Source organism: Anastrepha ludens, chromosome 5 (assembly GCF_028408465.1).
Source record: "Anastrepha ludens isolate Willacy chromosome 5, idAnaLude1.1, whole genome shotgun sequence".
Taxonomy (NCBI): Eukaryota; Metazoa; Arthropoda; class Insecta; order Diptera; family Tephritidae; genus Anastrepha; species Anastrepha ludens.
In genome coordinates, this window is record NC_071501.1 from 37,226,116 (window position 1) to 37,249,937 (window position 23,822).

The window sequence follows — 23,822 nt, forward strand, 5'->3', positions numbered from 1 at the left end:
CGTCGACAGTTGAGCGCGATTTGTTGGCTCAATCACCGCACAACAACCGTAAATCACTCTAAGTTGCTAAGAAGACTGCATTGACTGCCATTGCAGGCACAGGAGCAAGAGCAGGAGCAGCAGCAGCCAACAATCATCCTGGCAATAACAACAGCAACAACGGAAGCAAGTAACTACCCATCCCTTTACCAGCTAGATTTGCAGTCTTTCTTGTTGTTGTAGTTACTTTGCTGCGCTTATGTGCTTTTACGAGTAAATTGCAATGCAAATTGTAGCATCAAAGCGTTTACTCCCCGCTCCCAAAAGCGTTATGAGCCACAACGCCACCCCAGTTGCCAGTAGCATCGGAACGAACATCACCCCATTGGCATCATCCACCATCACCATCAGCTATGGCATAAGAACCAAAACAACAACTACATTTAGCTACCCCACTCGCTGTGTGCTACGATTTGAACACACCCACTCGGCGCTGCGCTCAGCACAGCATCTACAGCTTTCTGCTGCAAGCCTCTATTTGTCCTTTATTGGCGTCCTTGTCGCACATTGCCATGCCGTTGCACCACTCGATTTCCTCATTTAGTCGCATTGCTACACCGCATTTTCCCCATTGAGTTTACAAGTAATTTTCTCAAATTAACAAGAAAATTTAGCCTTAACTGCGCTATTATTATTTTTTGCAATAAACAGTTACATGTAGGCATATACACACATACATATGTATGCGTGTGCACATGTGTGCATGGGTGAGTGTTTATTTGCTTATAAGCATTATGAATCTGAAAACAAACAGTTTGTCAGAAAAGTGTCTCTACAAAGGCAGCAAAATTCTATTTACGTGTTATTTTGTAAAAAATTAATGGCGTATATGATTACATAATTTTTTAAATGGTAGGACTACCCTGATTTTTTTGTTTGCTTAAATTTAAAGTACATATTCTTAGGAAAATTTTAAGTTGCTTTGCAGAAAATTATCTGTACAATTAGAGCTGCTTTGATTATTTGAAAATAATGAAATAATGCTGCAAAAGAGCGCATAGGGCTTTTTATATATATTCTTTTTCATTTTTCTTGAAACCACATTTTTCACGGTCTGGAACACTTCTTCCTAAATACATTTACACAAAGTGACGTAGAATTTTTTCAATTGTTTAAGGGGAGAGCCTGGTTTATGAGGTCTAAAAATTGCATCTCTTTGCGATTTTTTTTTTTAAGGAAAAAATTAATTTAGCACTGCAAAGTTTTTTCTATCTCTTAATGAACATTTAAAAAGTAAGTATAAAAAATGTTTGTACTGGTTAAAATAAGTTGAAAAAAATGTTTAACATAGAAATTAGTAGAGCGCTACAACGCTGGAGTTTCCAACTGGCATACAAGATACAGCTCGTAATTATTATCTAAAGCAAACAATTCAAATGGATTTCTAATTATCATGATTTTTTATTCTAGATGAACTAAGAAAACTGAGAAAAATTCCAAAATTTCAACTTTTTGGAGGTTTTAAAGAAAAAAATGCCTTTCTATAAAAAAAAATTCACTTCAACTTGGTATAAAAATCTTGAAAAAATTTTTTTTATCTATTTTGTTAGTTCAAATAGAAGAGAATTTAATACTGAAGGGAACAAGCTATGATTCATTTCAAACGGTTCATTAGTTTTTTTTCATTCATGTACGCCAATTCAAAGAAATCATAAAAATGAAAAGTCGAGAAAAGAAGATAAAGTTTGTACTATAGCTGTCCGGTCACGGAAATATTGAGAATTAGGCTCTGTAACTTTGTGTGAATATTCTGAAATATATTAGGAATCGCTTAAAACGAAAAAAAAAATTGATTTTTTTGACCAGGCTCCCCCCTTAATATAAACATTTTTTTTTATATACTTTTCTCACTAACTGGTTGTTTTTAGCAATGAAGAAGAATTTGAGTCGGTAAACAACTCTTCTGTTAATGCCATTCAAAGAAGCCATGCCAAATATCTTGGCGATTGTATCTTTTAAGACCTGGGAAATTTGCAAAATTGAGGGACTGGATCCGAGTGGTTTAAATATCTTAGTTAGGTGATGGAAATCAAATGCAAGTATAACAATGGGCCTTTCACAATAGGTTAGCTCTGGTCGCAGTGCGTAACGGCCTTCTAATAATCACAATGGGCCTTTGGACCACCGATTGTCTTGTCTTAGACAAGCAACCTGGCTAACCAAACCTTTAGCAAAAAGAGGTACCTACCTGGAGCCACGTACCTCCGCCACTTAAACATTTTTCTTTTTTGATGTCGCAAAATTAATGACCCAAATGATAATTGTTTTGAAATTCACGTAGTAAATGTAAACAAGTTTCAGGGGTAAAAGTTTATGCCCTAAATTAAAAAAAAAATTATATACAAGGTGAAGTTCAAAATAATCAAGACTGGAGTCATAAAAAGGTTTTTGATGGCGCCATCTTTTTAATGAGTTTGTACGTTGGAAGTTATCTCCCTAGCTGACTCCCTGTGAAAGCTTGGTGACATTCGGTTCAGTGGAAGCGAAGTTATTGCGTCTAACGTGTCAGTATGTTTGTGTCATCGGTACAAAAATGAGTTTCGAACAAAGAGCTAATATCAAATTTTGTTTTAAAATCGGTAAAATGTTTACCGAAACATACATGGATATACACAGCACTTATCAGACCAATCATCACTTACGCTTCTGTGGTCTGGTGCATCACGGGTGCCATGAGTACAACCTCTGGTGATGCCCTAAATGCTATGCTTGATTTGCTCTCCCTGGATCTTAAGATACAACAGGAAGCAATGAAAGCAATGTGTAGACTCCATAAATATGGTTTCTGGCACGAAGATGGAACTTCGGGACACAGAGAAATCTTTAAGTTGCTGTCGGAGCAGTATCCACTGTTCTTGGCACCTGAAGTATCATTTGGAAGGAAATTTGATGTCAGAGCGCGTGAGCAATGGAGCAATCCAGAATGCATGCAGGGAGGTTTGACGGATATTTTCTTTACCGATGTGTCCAAGAATGAAATAGGATCTGGAGCCGGATGGTACTTAAACGATAGTAATAAGTATCACTATGCTATGGGGGGAATGGCAACTGTTTTCCAAACAGAAGTTTTTGCCATCCTGAAAGTAGCCGAATGGATAATCGAGAGGAGATGGAGCGGGAAACAGATTGGAGTCTTCAGTGACTGTCAGGCTAAATTTAAGGCCCTGGAGAACACGAAGCAAACCTCAAAGATTGTTCAAGAATTTAAGAAGAAGCTTAATTCAGTCGCAAGACAAAACAGGCTTGTACTTATAAGGGTTCCGGGGCACTCCGGTGTTCAAGGAAACGAAATCGCCGACGAATTGGCCAACCGTGGATCAGCGGTGCCCCCACAGGGGCCAGAGCCAATAATCGGAATCAGTTCCGCAGGAATCATGAATTGGTTCAGCGATTATATATAGTATGCAATTTACATAAAGAGCGAACGCTGCAGAACTGCAAAGTGTTTTGTGACAAATCCGAATAGAAAACTGTCAAACTTTCTACTAAAACTTAGAAGGAAAGACGTTCGGTTGATGGTCGGTATCATTACAGGACACCACCCATGGGGTCAGCATATGACCACCATTGGAATCATTGAGGACCCAATGTGCCTGTCATGCTTGGAGGAGGCGGATAGCACTGAGCACTTTTTCTGTGAGTGTCCTGCATTTGCTAGAGCACGGCTACGAGTTTTGGGTTCCGATGTCATGACAATGAGTAATATTCGTTCTCTAAAACTGGAGGATATTTATAGATTTGCCAAAGAATCTGGAAAATTCTCACAGGACTAACTATCTCTATCTCTGTCTCTATTCTTTCCTATCTCTTTCTGTGATTCTTTTCTCCTTCCCTCCTTGACTATCTACCCCCTTTCCAGAGCTTTAAATACAATGGGCTTTTTAGCCTGAGTGTTTTAGGAGCCACCAAATTTCAACGTGTCCCCCAAGGGAACCTCTTAGGGCCCGTTTTTTTGTCATTTTTATCACATAAGGAAATGTTTTTCCTTTTCGAATTTTTTGCTCTTCGCGGATGAATTAAAAATTGTCCCATCTTTTAAGGATTCAGTAAACACAAGACACTCAACAACGTTTGAGGCATTGGAAGCCAACATTACTAAAGTTATTCACGAGATACCGACCGAAGTATTATACCCCCAACTGACAACTTATGTTATAGTCGTACGTTCTCTTATTTATTATTATGCTTCTGTAATTATTCGAATTTAATATGAAATAAAGAACATGAAACAACAACTTTATTAACCAAGAAAATTTGTAATGGTAAAAGCAATGAAAATTAATTTTTTTGTTTTGGAGCAGGCCTATAAATGAAATGTGCATAGTAAAATGTTATTTTTATCATTAACTAATTTTTACTGAAAATGAACTTACAGCGCTTTCAAAGAAAATAGCCCATATATTGGTGAACATTACTCATTCGCACTATGTGGCGTACCAACCCAATATTATTTGTTTACTCAAATAAAAATCGTAAGGCACTGCTAGAAATATATGCAGATTTCACACATAATTAGCTAAGAGTTCTTTTTTCAAGTGACTGTTAAATTTTAACTGCCTTCGAAAAAGTTTTTTTCTGAGCAAAAAAAGAAATGTAATGTTCTAGTAAATGAATAAATAAGCATCCATGCTGATTATACCGTCAATTACCATCTACTTTCACACCCATACAATCAATACTTACACACACCAACATACATACATATTGATGCCACCATCTGCATCCACCCAATTGTCAAGGTGAAAGTAAACTAATTTTGTTTATCCCACATACATACACACATACATACACACAAATGCAAGTGCTGTATCTCCTATCGTCATCATTAATTCACAATTATAAATTAATTACAATAATTGTGGTATTTAATGAATTTAATGTACGCATTGACAACGCAACAGAAACGTTAATTATGGTAAACTTGATGCAAAATGGCTGCCAGCTGTTGACTAGCTGTTATTTCTTTCATTGAGCTCTGTGCTGGCAGTACTCTCAGTTCTACTGCGCTGCTCGCCCCGACGACGAAATCGATTCGCACTACCACTGCGTATCAGTATTGACGCAATGCTTGTGTGTGTGTTTTGCATATTGCCTGATAAGCAGTTATTCGTATGCAGCAAAGAAAAAATGTGGTGAAAAATGTCAGCTATTTTTGAATTTTTTTACAATTTTTTTTTTATTCATTATCTGTATGTAGTATATAATTTAGCATTTAATTGCACTTCATTATGCATATACTCGTACATACGTACAGTGACGGACACTGCGTTCAATTATAGTCATAGTACAAAATTACAAGTAAAAAAGTTCTTCTTCTTTAATTTTTTTGACAAGCACCTAGGTGTGATGGTGTGAGTGCTTGATCATTTCGCTTGAGCGTATTGGCGGGATTGCTATGCCTAATTAGAATTTTTATAGTTAAATTAAAAGCAATGGAATATCGACAAAAACAAAAATACAATATAATATCTTTGACTTGGAAAATTTACAATAATAAAAATTTTTAATATGTGTCTTAGCTATAATAATGTTTTTTTATTGAAAAATATCTGTGTATATTTGTTCGACAACTTTTAAATTTTTTGATACGATTTTCTATGAAATTTATTACATAAAACAGCGTTGAACTTCGACGAAATCGAGTAGGCTTAAAATTGTATTTGTGCCACTTAGTTCACATACTTTTTTGTCCTTATTTGAGTGTGCGATTGCTAAGTCGTGAAACAGGTGGAAAAATGCCGAATCTTAAAAAACTGAGCGAATGGGATAAAACTAAGATTTCTACTTCAAGTCACAAAAATCAGGTTGTGATTTTTCCTCAAAAGCAGCTGCCCGTTCCTCTTAAATGGTGATAGTACTTCGATAGTATCATTGCTGCTAAAGATTGTGCGAAACTAGATGTTCTTGCCAGAATAAATAAAGCGACACACAGCACAGATCCGATTTATTTGGTCGTCGAGCATTCTCAGCGTACATACACATAAAATTACGGATTTTTAAATATACTATCAGTACTCTTGTGTGGATCGCAGACCTGGCTCACAAATAACTGGATTGAAAACGAAATTCAAAGCTGTGTAAACAGATTTTTACGTAGGGTATTGAAGATCTGGTGGCCCTACATCAAAGTAACAACGATCTATACGAGAGGTGCAAAATTCTGCCAGTAACTAACATGATAAAACTGCGAAAGTGGAGGTGGATTGGGCATACGCTTCGCAAAAACGCAAATGAAATCTGTCGTCAAGCACTGGATGGAGTCCACAAGGTGTTCGCAAGGTTGCCCGTATCTTGTAGGAGAACGATTCAGAAGGAAATTGAAACTTCAGGAAAAACTTGGGACGAAATCAAGCTTCTTGCTAAAAACAGAACCAGATGGAAGTGTCCAGTGGGAGACACAGGAACTGATGACATCTAAAATACAAGTAATTACAAATGTGACAATCAAAGTGACCAGTGCTTTTTTCAAATGAGTCGCTAATGCGTTTAATTTTGATTACAGCCAAGGGCGATATTAAAGGTGGTATCGGTAAAAGCTGATTTGTTTTCTTTTTTCTTTCGCCGTGTCCATGTGGCTGTCAGCACAGAATGAAACAAGGCGAATTCATTCTTTGTTTTTTTACTTTGCCAACACTTTGCCATCACAGTCAAATGTACCAAATATTGCCTTACAACAACAAATTGTATTATGGCGAAAGCCATGACTCATTTGATGCGTAAAGTCTAAAAAGTTGCATTTTTAAAGGTATACTTCAAATATTTAAGGGTATACTATACTAATAAATTTTATAGTCAAAGTGTGAAAAATCTTTAGAGCAAACCTGTCAAGCGAATATAAATAAATAAATAAGTAAACTTTGCTACGGAAAAGAGTGAGAATTCAAGCTTTAAGTGCGGAAGGTAAGTCTGAAGTTGAGATTGCTGATTCGGTGCGATGTTCGCGGTGCGCAGTTGAATGGACTTACTATTAGACAAAATCCCGAAATAAAAAATCAAAAAGTGGAGGGAAACGCTTCACTGGTGTAAAGGAAGACCGAAAACTTATACGCGAGTCTCTTAAGGATCGCAAAAATACTCTTTTGTCCTGTTGGAAGAAATTGGAAATGCCGTTAGTGCTCAAACAGCTAGTAGAAGGCTTCTGGAAGTAAGTTTAAAAGAATACAAAGGCCGAAAGAAGCTGTGGCTTTAAGAAAAAAATCGGAAAAAGCGTTTGCTCTACGTAGGACAATTGGAACATTTTACGGAGGAAGTAATTGGTCGAATGTTCTGTGGTCTGATGAAGACTGTGGACTTCGAGGGGGGCTTAGTTTACATCAATTTAATATATCAACCACCATATCTTCTTACCCTAGCCCAGTTTCGAGGAAATAACACAAATCTTAAAAAACGATTTTTTTCCTTTCCTTATTTGCAACATCTGATGTGACGTTCGTGAGGTGACGGGTTGCTGAGGAATACCATTCAGATTAGCAACTGTTAAGTATGCTATATGCTGTTAAGCTGCATCCCCCAGCATTATGATCTGGTGCTGCATGGCTGCTCATGGTGTCGACGAAATGCTCATTTACGAGAGTCGCATGGACAGTCAAAAGAGCATAAATGTATTAGAAACTGTACTTTTGCCTTTCTTAACGCGCATTTTCAGCGACACTTATTTAGATAGAGTGCAATTCCAACAAAACAAAACTTCTTGTTAAAAATCAGGGACTACGATGCGTTGGGTTAGAGACAATAGCATTGATTGTTACATTGGCCAGAGCAGTTTTCAGATCTAAGCTCCATACACCACATGTGGGCTATTTTGAAAAGTAAGATAAAGGAACACCGCATAACATCGCAAACAGCGCTGAAAAATGCTTTAATTCACGAGTGGACCACCGTGAGTACACCCAAATGTGTAAAGCTTGTACGCGGCATACCACAGAGGGTTGCTCCTATTATCAAAGCAAAGTGTGGACCTACTTTTTTTATCATCAATTCCTTTTATTTGTATTGATTTATTAATAAAAAATTTATATTTAACTTTTTAACCTGTTAAGCGATTAGTTTTTCTTAGACAGCTCGATTTACTGTGCTGAATTAATTTCAAGCGAAGACTGTCGATGCAAAACCCGTTTTCAGCCAAATATTGGATTCACCGTGCGCGTTGGCTGAACGATTATGATAACGATTATCAGGAAATTCAGTGTTCATGCTTATTTTATAATGTCAAAATAACAGGGAAATTTTCGTTTTTTGCTTAACTTTAAATTTCATAGCAAATGTAATTTCCTTTTTCGGCATGACGCACATATACGACGTTAACTAAAAAATGAACTTTTGAAATTGACGCATATATACGACATAATCACTTAACAGGTTAACCCGAAAAATATTAATGGGGCGCCCAATACTTTTGGCCAAGACTACAAATCCATACGGCATACCGATCCTCAAACGTAATTTCGTCGTAGATTTCAGGTGAGCAAACATACAATAAAAATTGTGTAGATATTTGAGCGTCCAGCTTTCAGTGTCCGCTACTGTATGTGTGTGTATGTATGAGTTATGGTTGCTGCTGATGTTGTGCCACATACAAATTACCGTTGATTGTGCATTATTTGCGTACAGTTTTTGATGATACAAATCGTATTGAATTCAATGCATATTTCATAGCAACAAAATGTTTCAGTATTTGGTGGTCAAACATTTTATTGTCCTTTAAATAATTATGTAAGAACAAAATCTGTAGGCATTAAAAAACAGTTAATGCGGTAAATTGAAACATTTAATTAAAATAAAATAAAATTAGTCTCTTTCTCTTTTTTGTTGCGAATGCATTTCGCACCAGGTGTCCACAAATCATGTCCAAGCATTCAACTTCGCTGTAGTTAACGGTATACACAAGCCAAAGAAATTGTTAAAATCACTATTTTTACTAATATCGCTGCATTCACTTTGACACCTACAGAATATTGCATTCACCTTGTTTTATACTTCATGCGTGAAAAATGGGAGACTGACTGAAGTCTTCATAGCCGAGTGTATATACGACTCTTTTCTGGGGTGTTTGGCACTATGGCGACTAGATTCGGAGCCACATACAAACTCCACACATCCACTTCAATAGATGACAACTTCTCCGAAGTCAAAAGCTTTCTATGCATTGTCTAGTTGGAAAGATTGATTAGATTAGATCAGGGGATTCGAGGGATAAGTAATTGTAAACTTCATTTACTCAAGACCAGCTCACTTATTCTAACTACGCCTTTTTCGCCATTGAAGGGAATTATCTTTTAACTGACTCTAACAGACAAACTCAAACATACTGAGTTAAAGAAATCCATTATTTTAGCGTAAAATGCAAAAATTTATTTAAGGTATTTCGGATTGTCTGATTTGCGTCAAATATGCACCATTCTGTTGCACATGCAGTAAGATCAAAGGCTGCACATGAATGCCGGGCAGCCCTAAAAGATATTAGTGTCGTATTCAAGGTCAGCCTTATTTGGGTTTCGGGGCACAGAGTTATTGAGGGAAACTGTGTCGATGAGCTAGCCAGGAAATAAATAGTATTCTTCAACTCCTCAGTGATAGAAGTACGATTGGGATGCCTATGGCCACGAGGCAAATAGGTTAATAGGCTAAGAGGACAATAGGTCATGGAGAGATGAAGGCACATGCGTTACAGCTACACTAATATGGCCGCAAATAAACAAGAAAAAGGTAAAGGAACTGCTTAGCTTCTCAAGAAAGGATATCTCGCAGGTCATGGCTTGTATAAACGGTCATTGGACTAGGAGTTTTCTCTCATGCATATTGTAGAAGTTGTAGAGATGAGGAAGAGGAAGATGCAGTTGAGAATTTATTTTGTAATTGTCCGAACAGATTTTCTAAGACGATACTTTTTCAATTCTCTTACGGAACTGTCCGGCATCGGGGTTGGACCAACCCTGTGCCTTATAAGAGCCACAAAATGGTTTCACGAAGATACAGTCGACTCTCGTTAATTCGAAACCGATGGACTCTTAAAATATTACGAATTATCGAATGTTTGAAATATTATTGTAACTGGTTCAAAATTGTTGAGAGAAAATAAATAAAACTTCGAATTATCAAGTGTTTTTATTTAACTGCCAATATTCATAATGTGAATTAATTAATATTTGAAAAGAACTCATTTATAAGGGTTTTAAGGAGGAAAAGTGCCTGACATGCCGTTTCATCAGTTTCGTTTTGTAGACAAAAGCTTTTTAAGTTATCGAATGAGGCTCTTGCTACCTTAACTGACACCTCTGCCAAAGGTTCTGATGTATCGTCTTCATCTTCATCGTTGATCTTTTGATTCGTATCTGTCACAGATAAAATTTGGCCATCGGTTAGTGATCCTGAGACAGCAACATCTTCATCCACTTGAACATATTTAGAAAAACTCACACCGCTGATGTCAACTACTGGTAGCATTGATGGTCCTCTATACTATCTAAGCCAAATGACCAGGTTTTCTTCCAGACGAGGAAATTCAACTTTAGTTGTTCTTTTCTGTGCTCCAGCAGTTTGAGCAGCAGTAACTTTCTCCTTGTTTTTTTATTATGGCTGAAAGGAATCTTAAATTTTTTTGCAATATCGCTTTTCTTCTTACCTCTTCTATTTTTTCAATTAATTTCTTCTTTTCAGCAATCGTCAAACATTTATACTTTTTAGGACTCACATTTAATACAAATTTTTAACCTGTATACCAACGAACCGATTCGTGCAGAAGTATGTGTCAAAAAGTGCCTATGTTTTATGCATAATACGCAACCACGCACAGTAAAGGTATTTTCAGGGGAGTCCCAAAATTCAAAGCTTTTACTAACACACCAAGAAACTTTGCAAATTTGTATTGTCGAGTGTTTAATCATATGAGTTCGAATTACCACGTCGTAGCAATGATTTTTTCATTCGAATTACCGGGTGCATAAAAATGTATGGACATTAGGCCGGGTCGATTTGTGGGAAGGTAAAAAAATCGCCCATTGCTCTGTGAAAATCATATTCTAGGGATCAAAATAAGAAACTTTGCCGAAGGAATCATACTTCTAAAACGAATTCTGATGTCCCCCAATTTGGGTCCAACTTCTTTCTATTTTCTTTTCTATAACTCACTTAAATTACTTTTTTCATTTACATAGGTATGTTCTGACTAAATAAATTTCTTAAGAGAAAAAATAGATGTTATTATAAATAAATAATGAATATTATTATAAATAAATAATAAATATTATTATAAATAAATAAAAAGAAAGAAAAAACATAGCCATTTAGCTGATTTTTTCAAAGGCCAAAAATGGTGATATTTTGAAATGATTGTATGGGGAACCCCCCAGGGGAGTTCCAGGGGGTGTGCCACTAGCATGGGTGGATCGGCCGTCCAAAGTTAGTGGGGGTCGGTCATACATTTGGACTCGATTGGAGCACTCTAAATGGGTCAAAGTGGGATTTTTCAAAATTTGCCCCTACCCAAAAGTTCGACTCAAATTGGGGGACATCAGAATTCGTTTTAGAGGTATGGTTCCTTCGGCAAAGTTTCTTATTTTGATCCCTAGAATACGATTTTCACAGAGCAATGAGCGATTTTTAAATCGACCCGCCCTAATGGACATAATTCGAAATATAAAGAGATTTTGTAGAGGACTCGTGATAACTTTGAATTAATGAGTGGTTCGAAATATCGCAAGTTTGAATTAACGAGAGTCCACTGTAAAGAGATGAGGCTCCCGCGTCGCACAGTGGTATCACAGCCCTTAAGGTCTAAGAGAGTTGGACATGCAGACGGACTACCACCCTAACCTAACCTAACTTTAGGTGAATATAGTAAAACTATGCAAATTAATTGATTTAGCGATGTTTGGTATGCATTTCAAACGCTTAATTTTCGAATTTCTATCTATTATTTTTGGCATTTATTGTGAGTGGTTTTGCTGAATGTTGAACACTTCCGCTTTTCAAAGCCGGTAATCTATTCTGTAAAATCAGATGATCTCAGCTGGTTAAAGTTTCCACAATCAATTGGCAGATATCATACATACAAATGTATATATTTATCTAAATATGTATATGAAATAGTTTGTGTTGATATGGGAAGCAAGTGGAATGCGAAATTACCTTATCGCACACGTAAGATGTGAGTCTATTGATGACGTCAACTAAAATTAATTGAAAAAAATTACGCCAGTAAATGCGCCTCGGTTTTGAGTAGAGTTATTGTCAATATTAGCATTTATGTTTGAATAGCAGCACGTTTTGCTATGTTTGTTCTTTACTAATTATTTACTTGCTTTACTGTTTTGTTCTCGATACAAATGTAAGCTCAAGCTGAATACACCCAGTCACGCGAAAGCGTTAGAAAAATATGTTATGCTTATCTGCTTATTAAGTATTTATATTCATGAACAAAAGTTGTTGTATGCATGTACATATGTGTTTTTGCATATGTATATTCTCTCCAGCCTTCTTAGGCACTTAAGGGGGGAGCCTGGTTTATAAGGTCACAAAATCATTTTTTTTTTTCGTTTTAAGCGATTCCTAATATATTTCAGAATATTCACACAAAGTTACAGAGCCTAATTCTCAATATTTCCGTAGATACAAAGCCAAAGGTAGGCGAGCGTTAGGTAGTTACGCTGTGATCGGACAGCTATAGTACAAACTTTATCTTCTTTTCTCGACTTTTCATTTTTATGATTTCTTTGAATTGGCGTACATGAATGGAAAACAACTAATGAACCTTTTGAAATGAATCATAGCTTGTTCCCTTCAGTATTAAATTCTCTTATATTTGAACTAACAAAATAGGTAAACAATTTTTTTTCAAGATTTTTATACCAAGTTGAAGTGAATTTTTTTTATAGAAAGGCATTTTTTTCTTTAAAACCTCCAAAAAGTTGAAATTTTGGAATTTCTCTCAGTTTTCTTAGTTCATCTAGAATAAAAAATCATGATAATTAGAAATCCATTTGAATTTTTTGCTTTAGATAATAATTACGAGCTGCATCTTGTACGCCAGTTGGAAACTCCAGCGTTGCAGCGCTCTACTAATTTCTATGTTTAACATTTTTTAACACACTTTTATTAGCTTGGGTTGTATGTATGTATGTATGTATGTATGTATGTATGTATGTAACGGAATCTTTGAGCTTAATTTTCACTGGCTTCTAAAAATCGGATTGACTTGGAATTTTGCACACCTATCAAGGACCGATGACAATGCAATAATTTGATAAAAGTTTTCCATTATCCTTAGTAGGATTGCCAGGATTAATATTTTCTTTTTTGGGATGCTTGATATAGTAAATATTGCAATCATTCTATTGGCAACTACCTATGTACAGAGGGTTATGAAAGTGAAGCAAAATGCATCCCACGCTTTTAACTCTAATTTGAATTACTCTATTTGTATCTTAATTTTTGTTATAATTCTGTTCTGAGGTAGTTGACTATGACTGATCGTTCGATTTGCTATTACTTCATTATAGGTCTCTTTGTCATTAAATTTTATTTTCTACTTTTTAGTTCGATTAGCAATAAAAGCGTGTTTTTTAGTTCTTTAAACTATTTTTTATTTTCAACTTATTTTAACCAATACAAAAATTTGTTATACTTTTTAAATGTTCATTAAAAGATAGAAAAAACTTTGCGGTGCTAAATTAATTTTTTCCTTAAAAAAAAAAACGCAAAGACATGCAATTTTTAGACCTCATAAACCAGGCTCCCCCCTTAACCGAATTTGAGAAAATTTTTCCTTCAAATGCTACCAACAAAATATACCAGCTTACCTCTAACTAACTAAAAGATAGAGTTCATTAGGACAGAAAAATTCTTTCTTAGAAAATGAAAAATCTAGCACATTAGAATTGGAGATCTCATTAAACTCACGAAGGGCACGTTGAATCGGAGCATTACGAGCATAATTGGAATTGAACTTATTTAAATAGAAAGGAAGAGCGTTACGAAAAATTCTGGATGGTGTAACAAAATGAATACGTTGAAGCAGAAAGGGTCAGTTAATGTCGACTTTAATAACATTGAAAACAAACAAGAGTGAAAGAATCGATCTCTACTTTCTAAGGACTTTATGTTGATCAAAAGCAAAAGTAATGTGTAAGATGGGATATGATCAGAAAATTTTACTGATCTTAGTGTGGTAATGGTAATGGTTATACGGGTTAGGCTAAGACCTTTATGCATTGCGACCAAATTGATCTATTGTGCGCCCCTAATTACTTATTTATAATTATTTAGTATACCGAGGAATCGAACCAGCTCTTTAGAAGGGAGCAATTGTAGCTCTTCTTCCTCGAGTAGGTAGGTAGGTAGGTAAGATGGCAAAAGTACCCCAGGTACACTACAAGTAGCACTTACGTGCCGTTTTGATACCATAAAATGGACCACTACCTGTGAAAGGATTAAGGGAGGAGATAAAACCGTCTACAGCCATCCAGTGCTGTTGATGTAGCGGAGGAGAGAAAAGGGATCTAGGCTGGAGAATTTCATCAAGTCATCCCCAATGGAACACGATGAGACAGACCTCCATCTGTCTTGCGCTTTTCTTAGAAAGAAGTTGTGTAGTTTCCCTTTAACGACGGCCAAGGGGATACCGATGTCTGAAAAGAGGGCAGCTGGATCCGGTTCTGCCGCCCCCTTCCTGGCAAGCTCATCGGCAATTTCATTTCCCTCTATATTCCTGTGCCCAGGAACGTAGATAAGGGAAATGTTTCCTGCACGTTCGAGGCGTTTATGTTCCTCCTTACAGGAGTTCACGAGAAGAGAGCTGCAATACGGATACGACAGTGCCTTGATTGCAGCTTGGCTATCGGAAAAAATATTAATGTCTCCCTCCCAACAGCGATTTTGCATGCCTGCAGGATCGCGAAGACCTCTGCTTGAAAGACGCTGCTTGTCTCCGGCAGTTTATAGGATACCGAAATGCTGGCTGATTTAGAGTAGACCCCCGCTCCCACTCCAGACTCCATTTTGGATCCGTCAGTGAAAATAGAGGCATCTATATCCGCACCAACTATCCCCTCTTTCCAATCTTGCCTGCTCGGAAATATAGCCCTAGCACAACCCTCAAAGCACAGCTTGCGGATGGAGAGGTCGGTGCGAATATCAGAAAAGGAAGGGGAGATCTGCTTCAAGATGCTGCTATGTCCTACAGGAAGTTGTCTCCAAAGGCCAAACTACTTCAGTCTAATAGCACTCTGAGCAGCAATGGATTTAACCTGCAGATCCACAGGAATTAAGTGGAGAATAACGTTGAGCGCAGCGGTGGGACATGATGGGACATCGCAGGTAACCCCTCCTGCCGGTTCGCGTCTTCGTTACATACCGGGTCAATAGAGTTTTCCAGGAAATGGGCATCAATAAGGATTTTTAAGGATTCGCCTGCAGATTCAGCCCACTCTCCGTTCTCTCTTTTGACAAGAGTTTTACAGGAGTGGTCCTTGGATAGGATCCTGCTGAGTCTGGCCGAGTCTCTTACGGATTCGATGAATTCGTACTACTCTTTCCAAGGGTTGCGCTTCGCATCTCTAATGGATTTCTTATAAACTTTCAAAATTTCCCGGTAATCTTGAAAGTTCCTTATTTGGTAACATTTGTTGAAGACTCTCCTAACCTTCTCTTTCAAGTCGGTCTTGCTCCACCAGGGAGGACAGTCTTTCTTGCTAAAGGATACTGGACAGGCCACTTTGAAGGCAGTCTGATAGGACCCTTCTAAGTGTCTAACTTGCGTGTCCAGTTGTTCCCTATTGGTAGTCAAGAACTTACTCCTATTCAGCTTCTTGCAGAAAACCCCGTGGAAAAGAGCCCAAATTCTGTGCCTCCTGTGGCCTAATGCCTCACAGCTGGTGATTAAGTGTTCCGTAGACTTCTCTTCATCACAGCAGAACCTGCATAATCTTGTACTATATAACCCTATTGTGTTAAAGTGTTTATTACAGGCAAAGTGACCTGTAAGTGCTGCACAGAGTAATCTGAGGCCCTTTTTATCTAGGGTTAGAGCAGATTTCGCTCTGTTGGCGTTGAAGTGCAAAAATTTTTTGGAGTGATTAAGGCGGCTTGTGCCGTTCCAGTGTTCCCTGATTTTACAATAGTTTGGATCCATTTTTTGGTTTCCAGTTTTATATTATTTTTGTTATTGCCGAAAAATGGGGTTGGTTCAATAAATAGCCCTTCTGGCTCTTTTTTTAAACGTGTGCCTTCTCGTTTTCTTCCTATCATGTCCTGGTACCCAAATCAGTGAAACCTGATTATGAGTGGCCAGTTTGTTGAGTGCATTGTTACACTCTATTAGGACTTTTGACTTGAATATGAAGCTATTCAAGGCTTTGAGAACCGATTCGCTGTCCGAAAGTATTTTAATTTTTACTTTCTCGAACTTTATTTTGGATATGATTTCCACTGTTTCCATTATGACGAAGAGCTCCGCATGGAAAATTGTGGTATCTGTAGTTAGATGGGGATTTGTGTGCTCTAGCCCCCACTGTTCCTGCTCCTACTCCTTGGAGCGTTTTGGAACCATCTGTGTACCATTTTTGTGAGGCACCATTTATCCATGTTGAGTTAGTGTTCCACTCTTCCCTTTATAAAATTGAGCACGGGTTCCGTGTGGTCATTCGCCTAGGTTAGGCATACTGCATGTTGAACCCTGTTCAAGATATTGAAGTGTCCAGTAAGATCTCCTGGTTTGAATTTTTTTCACACGAAAAGAGAGTGCTTGCATAGTAGCCTCCTCTTGTACAGCAGTTGAGGTAGTTCTCATGGCCCCTATTATGCTTAGGTACGTCAGCCTTTGTAGTTTACACAGTTTTGATATGTAGTTAAATATTTGCGAGTGTTTTTCTCTGCGCCACTCCAACCACTTTAAAACGGTTGTATGGTCAATCTTTAACTCCATTGCGATGCTATGACTATTAACAGGCCGGTCAACTTCGAATATTTCTGGCATTTTGAAACATCAAAAATAATTATTTAGTGTGAAATGTCACTTTAACAACGAGCATAAAGTTTGAATTGCTTGATCAATACTTTACGAGAAATCGATAATTGATTTCTTTTTCGATAACTAATATCTGTATCTAGTCTGACAGGTTCTTGTAACCATAGATTTCAACCTTCAAATGAATGTTTGTCTGTATGTCATCGATGAACTCAAAAACTACTGGACCGATTATTATAAAAATTTGTATATATATATTTTTTTCCCCGGAGAAGGTTTGTTGAATATGCTCATTGATGCCACTCGCCACCAGGTGGCGCTGCAGAGTAACAACTTCTGCCCCGTTCAACCGATTGTCATAAAAATTAGTATGACCATGTATTTTTACACAGAAGAAACGAATATGACGTGTTCATAGGCACTGGTGCAACTGGAAATGCCTGCTTCAAACCGACCTGCAAGCAAGTTGTGATTTGCAACGAGAATCACATTATGATTCTGACGAACTGGGGACATTCGTGAGAATAAACATTCCGCAGTTGATTCCAAAACAACGCATTGCGTTTGACAGAATTATGCGTGCAATCACAGAACAAAGCGGTGAACTGTTTTACATAGATGCGCCCGGTGGTATAGGCAAGACTTTTCTTCTTTCACTAATTTTGGCAATCATACGATCTGCATCATCTGGAATTGCGGCAACTCTTTTGGATGGTGGCCGAACAGCGCATTCAGCATTGAAAGTGCCGTTGAGTTTGCAAAACACTGAGGTACCAACATGAAACATCAGCAACAACTCTGGAATGGGAAAAGTACTCCAAACGTGTGATATTATCATATGAGACGAATGTACAATGTCTCACAAGAGAGCATAGGAAGCGCTTGATCGTGCACTGCGAGATTTGAGAGGAAAAAGACGAATCTTCGGTGGTGCACTCATTTCATTGTCTGGTGATTTTCGACAAACACTGCCCATTATGCCACGTTCAACACCGGCTGATGAGCTTAATACATCCCTTAAATCATCACTTCTATGGTGTCATTTACAGAAATTGCCTTTGAAAACTAACATGCGTGTGCAACTACAACGGGATGCATCGGCTGGAAATTTTGCAAAACAATAATTGGATATTAAAAATGGGCGAATGGAAATTGATGAATCTACACAATGTATCACCCTGCGAGCAAACTTCTGTAAGATCACAGAAAGCATCGACGAATTGGTGCAAAAAGTTTTCCCAAACATTGCACAAAACTGCAAAAACCATCAGTGGCTCAGTACGCGTGCTATATTAGCAGCCAAAACCATCGATGTCAATACCATCAACTTCACCATTCAGCTTGGAATACCCAGTGAAACTACAACATATAAGTCCATCGATACTGTGGAGAATCAAGACGAGGTTGTCAACTATCCAACTGAATTCTTGAATTCGCTTGATTTACCTGGCATGCCACCGCACGTTCTTACACTGAAAATTGGCGTACCCATCATTCTTCTTCGAAACATAAATCCACCACGACTTTGCAACGGAACCAGACTCTCAGTCAAGAAAATGATGAACAATGTTATCGAGGCAACAATTTTGACTGGAAAATTCAAAGATGAAGACGTATTGTTGCCACGCATCCCAATGATCCCGACATATATGCCATTCGAAATCAAACGTTTACAGTTCCCGGTGCGACTCGCTATAGCAATGACTATTAACAAAGCACAAGGACAGTCGTTACAAGTGTGGGGATTCTCACATGGACAGCTCTATGTGGCTCTGATTTATTGGACTACGCACCAGATGGAAAAACAAAAAATATTGTGTATCCCACAGCACTTCTATAAACATCGAATTGAAACTTAACTCTGTAGTGTCACAATTTTTTCGAAATAAACAAAATCAATAAAATGGTTGGTGAAAAGTCACAAGCTTGGCAAATGGTCTGAATTTCATATTTCAGTTTATAAATATTTGTCAGGCATGTGAACTTCTTTTTTGGACTTACTTCATGATTGCATTGGTGGTAACCAGCCAAGCATTTTTAGTGCTTTTTTCAAATATTTAGGGTGTTTTAAATAATGGGACAGATGTCCTTGTTAAATTACCTATAAATTATTTTATATTTAGATGGTTTTGTCTCAAAGTAGACGCAGGTGTGTAAATTAGATGTTCAAGTGATGGATTGCATATTTTAAAGAAAAATCTAAGTTAGTTTCGCATTCATTTTTTGAAAAGTTATTACAATTATATTTCATTATTTATTCAGTTACAATTATCACTTCAGATAAGAACTGAAACTATGCGCAGTATTTATCAATTTTGAACAAAGCTACCGCACGACTATTTGTTCCAGCAACATACAGGTACTCGTATCAGGGAACATGAAGAACAGCAAATTGAAAATCATCTTTTTTAACTATCCTTCATTATATGATTTACAAATAAAGTAAATAAAAAAAATAAAATTACAACATCACCTCCTGTTTCTGAACGTCTCATACCAGAACCCACACGGAAGTTTCCCATTACCAAGGACGATCGCTTTTGCCAAAACTTTATTGTCAATGGGCATCGAGCGCAGCTAGAAGAAATATTCTTCTTGGCTTGCCTACACATAAGTGCAGAGGTCGTTAACGAAATCAGGGTGCGGCATGCAGCTTTTATGCCAAGTAGTTCGAAATCTCTTCCTCGTCTCTCTACTACAGTTTTTACAGCGCCATAGATGAAATAGAAGACTACTGGAATGGCAGAATGCAGGTGGGGGGTTTGGTTACGGTTGACTCAGAATCTGTGCATTGTAATGCCCGTTATATTTATAGTCGCTGACCAATAACTTTATCCCGCCACAACGTATTTAATTAAAAAGAATATCTTACCCAGTACTTACCCACTATCTTTTTCAAGCGAGTGACTGAAAATGCCATTCAACAGAAATTTTTAAATGTGGGTTTTAAAAAATCACAAACGCTTCATCAACCACGTTTGTTGTTGCTAAACTCACAAGAACAAAAAAACGGAAAAATAAATATGCTATCATATCACATTTGAAAACCCCTAAATGAGCCTCATTATAAGTTGATTTTACGCGGCAGAAGCCGAAGCATTGGCAGCATCAACAGCTAAAATGGATACCATAAAAAGCAATTTCAGTAGATCCACTGTGGCTATTGTTGTTGTTGCTGCTGTTGTTGTCAAATACTGTACGTAATTTGGCAAATACTGGCGGTAATTCAATTTGTATGGCAACTCGCAACGAATCCGGAAAATCCTTCACTATTTCAGTGCGCATTTGCCAGCAACATTCCAACCGCCGCCCATCCGCCACCCACTGTCTATTTATAGCCCAATCCTCCAACCTCCCATCCCATCACATCTTCTGGCGTATTCGAGGGCATATGCAGCATATTTGCTACGATAGATATCACCACACAACACCGTTGCTTGCAAGGATAAACTGTATCCACAGTGTGCCGCTTAGAGAATTTGATATATGATACAAATCATTTTATTAAATTTTAAAAACTAAATACAAATACGTTATTTTTTTGTAAAAATAAAATTATCAACTAATTTTTTTTTTTAGAACCAAATAATATGACTCACAGGTTCAAGTTTTTGTTTTTAAAACTCTATGCCGTCTATCAAATGTGCGTGCGTAGGTTCGAATATCCGTGAAACACCAAATGAATAAAACGTTCTTTCTAATAGCGATCCTCTTTCGGCAGACAATGGCAAGCCTCCGAGTGTATTTCTGCCATGAAAAAGCCCTTCATGAAAAAATCAACTGCCGTTCGGAGTCGACTTAAAACTGTAGATCCCTCCGTTTGTGGAACAACATCAAGACCCATGAAACAAATAGGAGGAGGAGCTCAGCCAAACTCCCAAAAAGGGTGTAAGCGCTAGGGTGATTATTTAGCTATTATCTTTTTAAACAGTTGGTTTAAACAGCTGACGCACGTTTCGTATTTTGTTTCACTGTGAAACATCTTCAGTTTGGTCTATAATTTAACCATGAATCCTCTTACAAAAGGAAAAACGCTTGCAAATCATTGAATTTTATTATACAAATGCGTGTTCTGTTAAGAAAGTTTATCGCGCGCTTCTTCCATTTTATGGTCAGTTTAATCGACCCACTGAAGCGGCTATTCGAGCTATTGTGAATAAATTTAGAACCAAATTTACATTACTGGACATCAAACCACCAACACGCGTAGAGTGCGAACTGAAGAAAATATCGCAGCTGTATCGGCCAGTGTTAATGATGACCATCAATTATCGATTCGTCGCCGTTCGCAGCAATTGGGCCTCTGTTACTCAACAACGTGGAAAATTTTGCGAAAGGATTTAGGTGTGAAGCCTTTCAAAATACAGCTGGTGCAAGAATTGAAGCCGAACGACCTACCGCAACGCAGCATTTTTGGTGAATGGCTCTTGGAAAGTTGGCCAACCAGCAGAATTGCAGAAAAAATCACAGTTTGGTCCCGTTTATGGGCTGGAGGTATCATTGGACCGTACTTCTTCAAAGATGCTGCGAATCTTAACGTAACTGTTAATGGTTAGCGCTACCGTGAAATGATATCCAATTTTTTTTGCCCAAAATGCAAAAGCTTGACTTGCATGACACGGTGCCACGTCTTGTTCCTGACTTTGGCAATCGCCAGCGCTAGATGTAATCCAGAGAGTGAGATATCTGGTCGACTTAGCTGAAGATGTGAGGAAGTGGTGAGAAGAATTTTCAAAAAAGCCGTCATAGATAAATGTATTTATTATAAATACTAATAGCATAATACATGAAGAGCTCTTGGGTGCTATAGAACTTTTTGCCATGATTAAAGTGTGAGTGGCAAAAATCTCAAATTGAGATTACGAAGACTAAGTATGCAATTGAGTGGTAAAGCCCTCTCTCGACAAACAAAACTAACACTCTATAAGGCTCTCATCATGCCCGTCCTATCGTATGGTGCAGAGGCTTGAGATTGGCAATACCCGATGAGGCGTTCCTTGGAGTGTTTGAGAGAAAGAATCTGTGGAAGATTTTTGGATCTTTACACGTTCTTTATTGCGAATATCGTAGGCAATGGAACAATGAGTTGTATGAGCTTTATGACGACATAGGCATAGTGCAACGAATAAAAATCCAGCGGCTCCGATCGCTGAGTCATGTCGTCCGAAAAGATGCAAACACTCCGGTACTCGATACGGTACCAGCTGCTGGTAGCAGAGGAAGTTGAAGGCCTCCTCTGCGTTGAAAAGATAAGGTCAAGAAGGATTTGGTTATCATGAGAAGGAAACGACTGGCGCGCTTTATTAAACTCGGCCACATTCACTTAAGCGGTTATCGCACCAATTAAGAAGAAGAAGAAGAGTACGAAGGAACAAACACTCGGTCAAAATGCGACACACAGTTGTCTAAGATATGCACATTTCCATTTCAATAGTTTTCACAAAAAATATAGATGCTTTCCATTTCAATTCAACCGGACTATTCGGGTCATGTTCTTCGATTTCGATGTAACTGAAATATGTTGCTCTCTGGTCAAAATAATGAGACCCGTATTTTTTTGTTCGCCCGAAAAAAATTTTTTTCAAGAGTTATCGGCAATTTTGTTTTTCGGCTCAAACTCAATTTTTTTTAATTATATAAGAAAAAAATTTTTTTAAAAGCCCATAACTTAGTCAAAAATGAACCGATTTTAATAATTCTGGGTTCAAAATGATCGTAATTACTTACACGAGCGAATTCATGTAGAAACAATTGCAAAAAAGTAGTTGAAAATTTTTTATTTAGCAAAAAAGAAAAAAAATTTAAATTTTTTTGAAATTCAATATTTCAAAAAGTGTATTTTTTTTTATAACTTTTTCCAAATCAAAAGGACATCTCAAACTTTAATTGAGCTGAATGCCTAGTAGCTAAAATGAGTTGTTTTTGAGTAATGAATTTTTGAGTAAAAACCCTGTTTCGCACTTTTTGTTTTTTGCAAAATAAAAAATTTGCAACTATTTTTTTGCAGCTGTTTCTACATGAAATCGCTCGTGTAAGTAATGACGATCCTTTTGAACCCAAAATTATTAAAATCGGACTAGAGAGCAACATATTTCAGTTACATCGAAATCGAAGAACATGACCCGAATAGCCCGGTTGAATTGAAATGGAAAGCATCTATATATAGTACAAGCTTATGTACATATATATGCATATGAATGTAGCTAAAAAAAGGATCGTGATCCTGAACATGGCTGGCACCCCAAAACAAAACAGTACATACTCTAAACCGCACATTTCGCATTGCCACACTGTGCTTTACAGACTTAACAAATCGAAATGGTTCAAGTTGTCAGAAAAGTTAACAAAAGTTGTGTACGCAGGAGTGCATTTAGGTCAATTTTGAACACAGTAAAGTCGTTTGGTGCTCTGAAAATTCTGTAGCACGTAGCACAAAGTTACTTAAAAAGCATTCATTTGTTCGCCCTGCTCGACATCCAATCGACCCAGTATAACAAGCGCTTTTGACAAGTTGTGGGTGCGTAAGTGGATATGCCATGTTCCTGTGTATGTATGTATGTATATAAATATGAATATTGCGGTATATATGTTTGTGATAAAGAGCTAAACAAATGAACCTAACGACAGGATTATTAAGGGGGACAAATGGCTTAAAAATGTGCCGCAACCACCAACAGTCGTCAATGCAAAGGAAAATCATTTTTCGCAAAAGTTGAAATTAAGGGGGGTGAGATTATTTTTTCGTTGTTAGTTTTATATTAAGTAGCAGTGGTGGTGTTGAGGTGCAGAGAGCAAAATGTACAAAAGGAAGAGTGCAGCCAAT